Here is a 6,104-nt window from a genome sequence, read left to right as displayed (position 1 = left end):
TCTCCAAAAGCATTTCTATGTACAGACACAACCATTACAACTTCATTATAAGGGACAACAGAGAGAAAAGAAGACTCTTTTGTGGGTGCACTCTTGACTTTGAACAATGTATGAAATATACAAAATATGATATATAATAATAAAATCAACTTTTATTGACACAAAATAAGATAAGTAGTGGTTAATGAAAAAAATAACAGTCAAAAAGACAATATAAGCAAAAAATTGCTAATGTATTAATAATATCCCGGCTGACGGAGTTGAATCTAGATGTTATAAGTAGTTAACGTAAATATTTGACGGTGCGTTCCAATAACAGATAGATCCCTGTCCTGTGTTAGTGCCAAAATGAATGGTATACGAAGCCTGAATACTGATTACAATTGAGAATATAAATTCCTATGATATCCAGCTGATACAAAATAAAGAAGCAGGTGGAAATAAGATGGCAGTGTGAATCTGCTGTCAATGTTAGACACTGAGCATGTGGAACCAATGTATGCTCTACTAAACTGAGTCTTCCTCAATGGTCCCCCACTTGAGTACTGACCCAGCCCAACACTGATTAGCTTCCAAGTTCGGACGGCTTCGGGCGTTTCCAGTGTGGTATGATAGTAGAGAGAGTAGGCGGTAATTGGAAGCTCTGGAATCACTGATGAGAGTTCACGAATTACATAGTATCAAGAAAGAGACAGAAATTAGCCAATAGAGGAAAATAGTACATTTTTCCAGTAGTAACACTGTTGTCTGGCTTCACTTCAGCAATTGCAAAAGATTGTTGTTTTTTAATGTGCCCATATGCTCCTTATTAATTTTTAATAGTCCATCAGGATATATGCTTTTTGCTGATACCTAATTTATACTGGTACTTCTCTTTACTCTTTTTTCTTATTCCTAGCTACATTTAATTTCATGGACTCTCACCATTGATTCAGGGCCACACCCCTGTCTAACATTGGCAGCAGATCCATCTATTTTCCTCTATTGGCTAATTTCTGTCTCTTTCTTGATACTATGTAATTCGTGAACTCTCATCAGTGATTCCAGAGCTTCCAATTACCGCCTACTCTCTCTACTATCATACCACACTGGAAATGCCCGAAGCCGTCCGAACTTGGAAGCTAATCAGTGTTGGGCTGGGTCAGTACTCAAGTGGGGGACCATTGAGGAAGACTCAGTTTAGTAGAGCATACATTGGTTCCACATGCTCAGTGTCTAACATTGACAGCAGATTCACACTGCCATCTTATTTCCAACTGCTTCTTTATTTTGTATCAGCTGGATATCATAGGAATTTATATTCTCAATTGTAATCAGTATTCAGGCTTCGTATACCATTCATTTTGGCACTAACACAGGACAGGGATCTATCTGTTATTGGAACGCACCGTCAAATATTTACGTTAACTACTTATAACATCTAGATTCAACTCCGTCAGCCGGGATATTATTAATACATTAGCAATTTTTTGCTTATATTGTCTTTTTGACTGTTATTTTTTTCATTAACCACTACTTATATTATTTTGTGTCAATAAAAGTTGATTTTATTATTATATATCATATTTTGTATATTTCATACATTGTTCAAAGTCAAGAGTGCACCCACAAAAGAGTCTTCTTTTCTCTCTGTTGTCCCAAGTCTTAATACTGACTCGGGGTGCACCACCAAACTATAAGAATTAGAAAACCTAGTTTTCTTTGCAATTTTCTATTTTGGTACTGACTAAATTATATTTCTATATCAATTATATCCTGTGCGGTATTCCCCAAAGATATGTTAATAACTTCATTATAATCACATTATTTATTGTTATCCTCTATTTACGTGGCGCCACAAGGGGTCCACAGTACCTTATATAATACATAAACAGCAGCAGTGCAAATAAAACAGGGAGGAAAAGCACATGAAGGAAGAGGGCCCTGTTCATGAGAGCTTACAATCTAAGTCAGCGGTGGCCAACCTGTGGCTCTTGAGCCACATGCGGCTCTTTCTTTCTTCAAATGTGGCTCCTAACACACAAAGTCACATGACCACAACAGATCCGGTAACCACTGCTCTCCAGAAAAACACGCAGCAGCATTACGGGGACTTAGAACTGAGGGAGTCAGATACTACAGATGAGACACCCACCAGCAAACAGAGGACACATAAGGGGCTGCTGAAGTGGCATAAATTGGGGGAAGCTGAAGTGACACAGGAGGGTGCTGGCTGGAGTGACAGGAGGGTGCTGGCTGGAGTGACACATAGGGGAGCTGAAGTGTATTATGTGAATCTGGATTTTTCAAATATTTTATGTGGATCTGGCTTTTACAATTATTTTCTGTGGAAGTGGCTTTTTCAATGTATTTTATTTTGGATCTGGCTTTTTCAATATATTTTTTACCAGGGGCGTGGCCTAGAAGGCACATGGCCACACCCCATTTTTGCATGTGCGCCTACGGCTCGATGTCGGCTCTATGACGTACCTAACAAATTTTTTTTGTCTCTTTGTCTCTGACTGGTTGGCCACCCCTGATCTAAGTGGTACTGACAGACATATAGGGGTGACATGGAAGGGAGAGACAGTGGGGGTTATTCAGAGATGGACGCAGGTCTTCCTTCAGCAGCAAGATCTACATCCATCTACTCACATGCTGGGGGACACCCAGCACAGAGCAAGGCCGGCCAGCATGTGTGTTGCACCACCCCGTGATGCATTCACAATCATCAATTAGAGGACGACCCCTGGCAGGCAGTCCGGCGCCATCTTCTGTCCAGCAGCGGCTGCATGTGATGTCATACAGCCGCCCCAAAGGACATGCCCACCAAATTCCACATTTACGCCCCCCCCCCCTCCCCGATGACCGCCGTTGTCAATAGCTATGCAATCACATCCTTATGGGATGCAATCGCATGGTGAAGGGTCGCGCACATGCACTATGGACGAGCACCGCAGACGGCTACCTACACCTCCGTCAGATACAGGTGTGCGTCCGGTCGGACACTTAGGTGTGCTCCCGGACACCATCATTTCCACATTGCATTCACTGTTGCACAATACATGGATCATAGGTGCAGAACCATCACAGTGAGGACTGTGATTGCTACCAGGAATTATACATCAGCTTAATATCCGGCATATCGGTTGATATACTCGGTGTTTAGATCTTCCGGAGTACAGGTTGGTTCTAATTAAATCAACCTTTCAGGATATAATTTAAATGCACTATCTTTTATTGCAACTTAATCATACAACCAACTATTCCCTATTTTGGATCAAACAATGGGCCTAATTCTGAGTTGATCGCAGCATCCAGTTTGTTAGCAATTGGGAAAAACCATGAGCACTGCAGGGGGGACAGATATAACGTACAGAGAGAGTTAGAGGGGGTAATTCCAAGTTGATCGCAGCGGGAATTTTGTTAGCAGTTGGGTAAAACCATGTGCACTGCAGGGGGGGGCAGATATAACATTTGCAGAGAGAGTTAGATTTGGGTGGGTTATGTTGTTTCTGTGCAGGGTAAATACTGGCTGCTTTATTTTTACACTGCAAATTAGATTGCAGATTGAACACACCACACCCAAATCTAACTCTCTCTGCACATGTTATGTCTGCCCCACCTGCAGTGCACGTGGTTTTGCCCAACTGCTAACAAAATTCTTGCTGCGATCAATTTGGAATTACCCCCATAATCTGCTGATGTGGTATAATTACAGACAAAGTATCAATTGTCTTGCAATAGACTATGCCTCATATATTCCCATGTGACAGAGAGACCTATATAATCGGCTGTATATATTCACAAAACTTTCTTTGAGTACAGTACAATTCATGTATTTTGTTCCTTACAAGTAATTGATACAATTGCTCTTCTTTTTTTGACTTAAAGAACTAGCAACAGTTTCATTCTTGGGATACATAATCTGTTGATGTGGTATTATGACCGACAAAGTATCTACACTCTCCATGTACCCCATCTGTGTCAGCCCTGTATGTCTACCCCTCCCCTTTAGAATGTAAGCTCTCACGAGCAGGGCCCTCCTCCCTCATGTGCTTATCCTTTCTTACTTTAATAATCTTCAACTGCATCAACTCCAGCAGTCTTCTGCCACCTGTGTAGTTGGGGATGTGCTCTGCGCTCCCTAGAAATGTTTACTTGTGTGTTTTGTGTAGCCGAGCGGCCCAGGTTGGTTTAGGAAACTCTTTTCGTTTGTTTCCTGGTTTTACAGAGTCTGCGAGGAGGGGGACCAACCTTTGGCGCTGCAGGTTTTTGAACAAGTATATAAAGGCAGTAGGGTGTCTATGGGTGTGATAAATAGATGTGTGTAATATGTATAGGTGTAGTGGAAATATATACGTACGGAGGCAGTGGGATGTAAATGGGTGTGATGAATATATATGGAGGCAATGGATTGTGTCCAGATAAAAATTGTTTATTAAGTGAAAAAAATGTTTAAAAATATTAACAGTTTTTGACAATATTCCGTAAAAAATTAGAAAAAGAAGGCAATTATGTTCAGTGTGTTTCTATTACATAATAAACATATGCAGCACATCAATTAAAAATATAAGATATAAAAAATATAAAAAATACATAAAAATTATGGAATAGAGTAAAGATATATATATAGAATAAAAATAAAAATATATATATAGAATAAAAATAAAATTGTATATATATATAAAACCAGATTTTGAATCTAATGTCAATCGATATGTGATCGTTTACACTTTGCTTTTGATCATAGAGAGACCGGTCTCTTCTATTTAGAGTGTTACGGGGTTAATATGGTGTGAGTCACGGCAGAGCTGTCTGTGTCCACAAAAGGGTCCGGTTTATAATAAGTTCCTGTTGCTCTTAGAAAGGCAGTTTGTAATGGTGATGTTTTTCAGGTGATGGTGTGTCACGGGTTGCTTACGTGTCTTCGCCCTTAGCAGGGCTGAGGAGTCCGTGGGTGTCCTATGCTGCTGCAGGTGTCTTTTTGTCTTTTTTCTTCCTCCGTATCCGCGGTTTGTTACAGGCGCCTGTAACTCCGGTTCCTTTGATGTTACCTCGTTGACGTCTTCCAGGAAGTCGGGATCTCCGGGTTTCGGGTGAGAAGAGGGGGCGTGGTCCAACGCGTTTCACTCGGCCAATGGTGCCGTGCTTCGTCAGGGACAGTGTCTTTACTCTATTCCATAATTTTTATGTATTTTTTATATCTTATATTTTTAATTGATGTGCTGCATATGTTTATTATGTAATAGAAACACACTGAACATAATTGCCTTCTTTTTCTAATTTTTTACGGAATATTGTCAAAAACTGTTAATATTTTTAAACATTTTTTTCACTTAATAAACAATTTTTATCTGGACACAATCCATTGCCTCCATATATATTCATCACACCCATTTACATCCCACTGCCTCCGTACGTATATATTTCCACTACACCTATACATATTACACACATCTATTTATCACACCCATAGACACCCTACTGCCTTTATATACTTGTTCAAAAACCTGCAGCGCCAAAGGTTGGTCCCCCTCCTCGCAGTCTTCTGCCACCTGATACTTATTCCAGTGTTATCTGCTGATGTAACTATGTTTATTTACCCTGTACTTGTCCTATTCTGTCATCAACTGTAAGTTGCTGTTTTCCTGTTTGATTATTCATGTACTCTGTAATTGGGCGCTGCGGAACCCTTGTGGCGCCATATAAATAAAGGATGATAATAATAATAATAATAATAATAATAATAATAATAATAATAATAATAATAATCAGTTAAATTGCAATAGACTATAAGGATGTAAGCTGGTAATGACAAGTCAAAACTAGTACTTTGTAATTTAAAAATCCGATACTCTTTATTATTATTTTTTCTGACAATTTGATTGAATATAGATAAAATTCAGCCAACATACTTTTTTTTTCATAACTCTTCAATTTCACACTCTCTCATGTACATGGCTGTTCTCTGCAATGTTGACGCAAACAACAGAGACTTCCCACTGGACAGCAGAAGTGTAGTACTTACCTTTTTTCTTACTTTTTCTAATTTTTGTTCTTCACACGCACTCTCTCATCCAATACAGGTTAATACAGGCGATTAACAGTGACGCGTATATATT

The 6,104-nt window shown here is 39.5% G+C and overlaps 2 pseudogenes; one reads left to right on the top strand and one right to left on the bottom strand.

Moving 5' to 3' along the window:
* Positions 1-501: 501 nt before the first annotated feature.
* LOC134930076 (5S ribosomal RNA) lies at positions 502-620 on the bottom strand (annotated as a pseudogene).
* Positions 621-1,070: 450 nt separating this feature from the next.
* LOC134930266 (5S ribosomal RNA) lies at positions 1,071-1,189 on the top strand (annotated as a pseudogene).
* The last annotated feature ends 4,915 nt before the right edge of the window (positions 1,190-6,104 follow it).

This window comes from Pseudophryne corroboree, chromosome 5, assembly GCF_028390025.1.
Source record: "Pseudophryne corroboree isolate aPseCor3 chromosome 5, aPseCor3.hap2, whole genome shotgun sequence".
Taxonomy (NCBI): domain Eukaryota; kingdom Metazoa; phylum Chordata; class Amphibia; order Anura; family Myobatrachidae; genus Pseudophryne; species Pseudophryne corroboree.
Note: the sequence above shows the minus strand (reverse complement) of the source record. Positions and strands in the feature narration are given on the sequence as shown.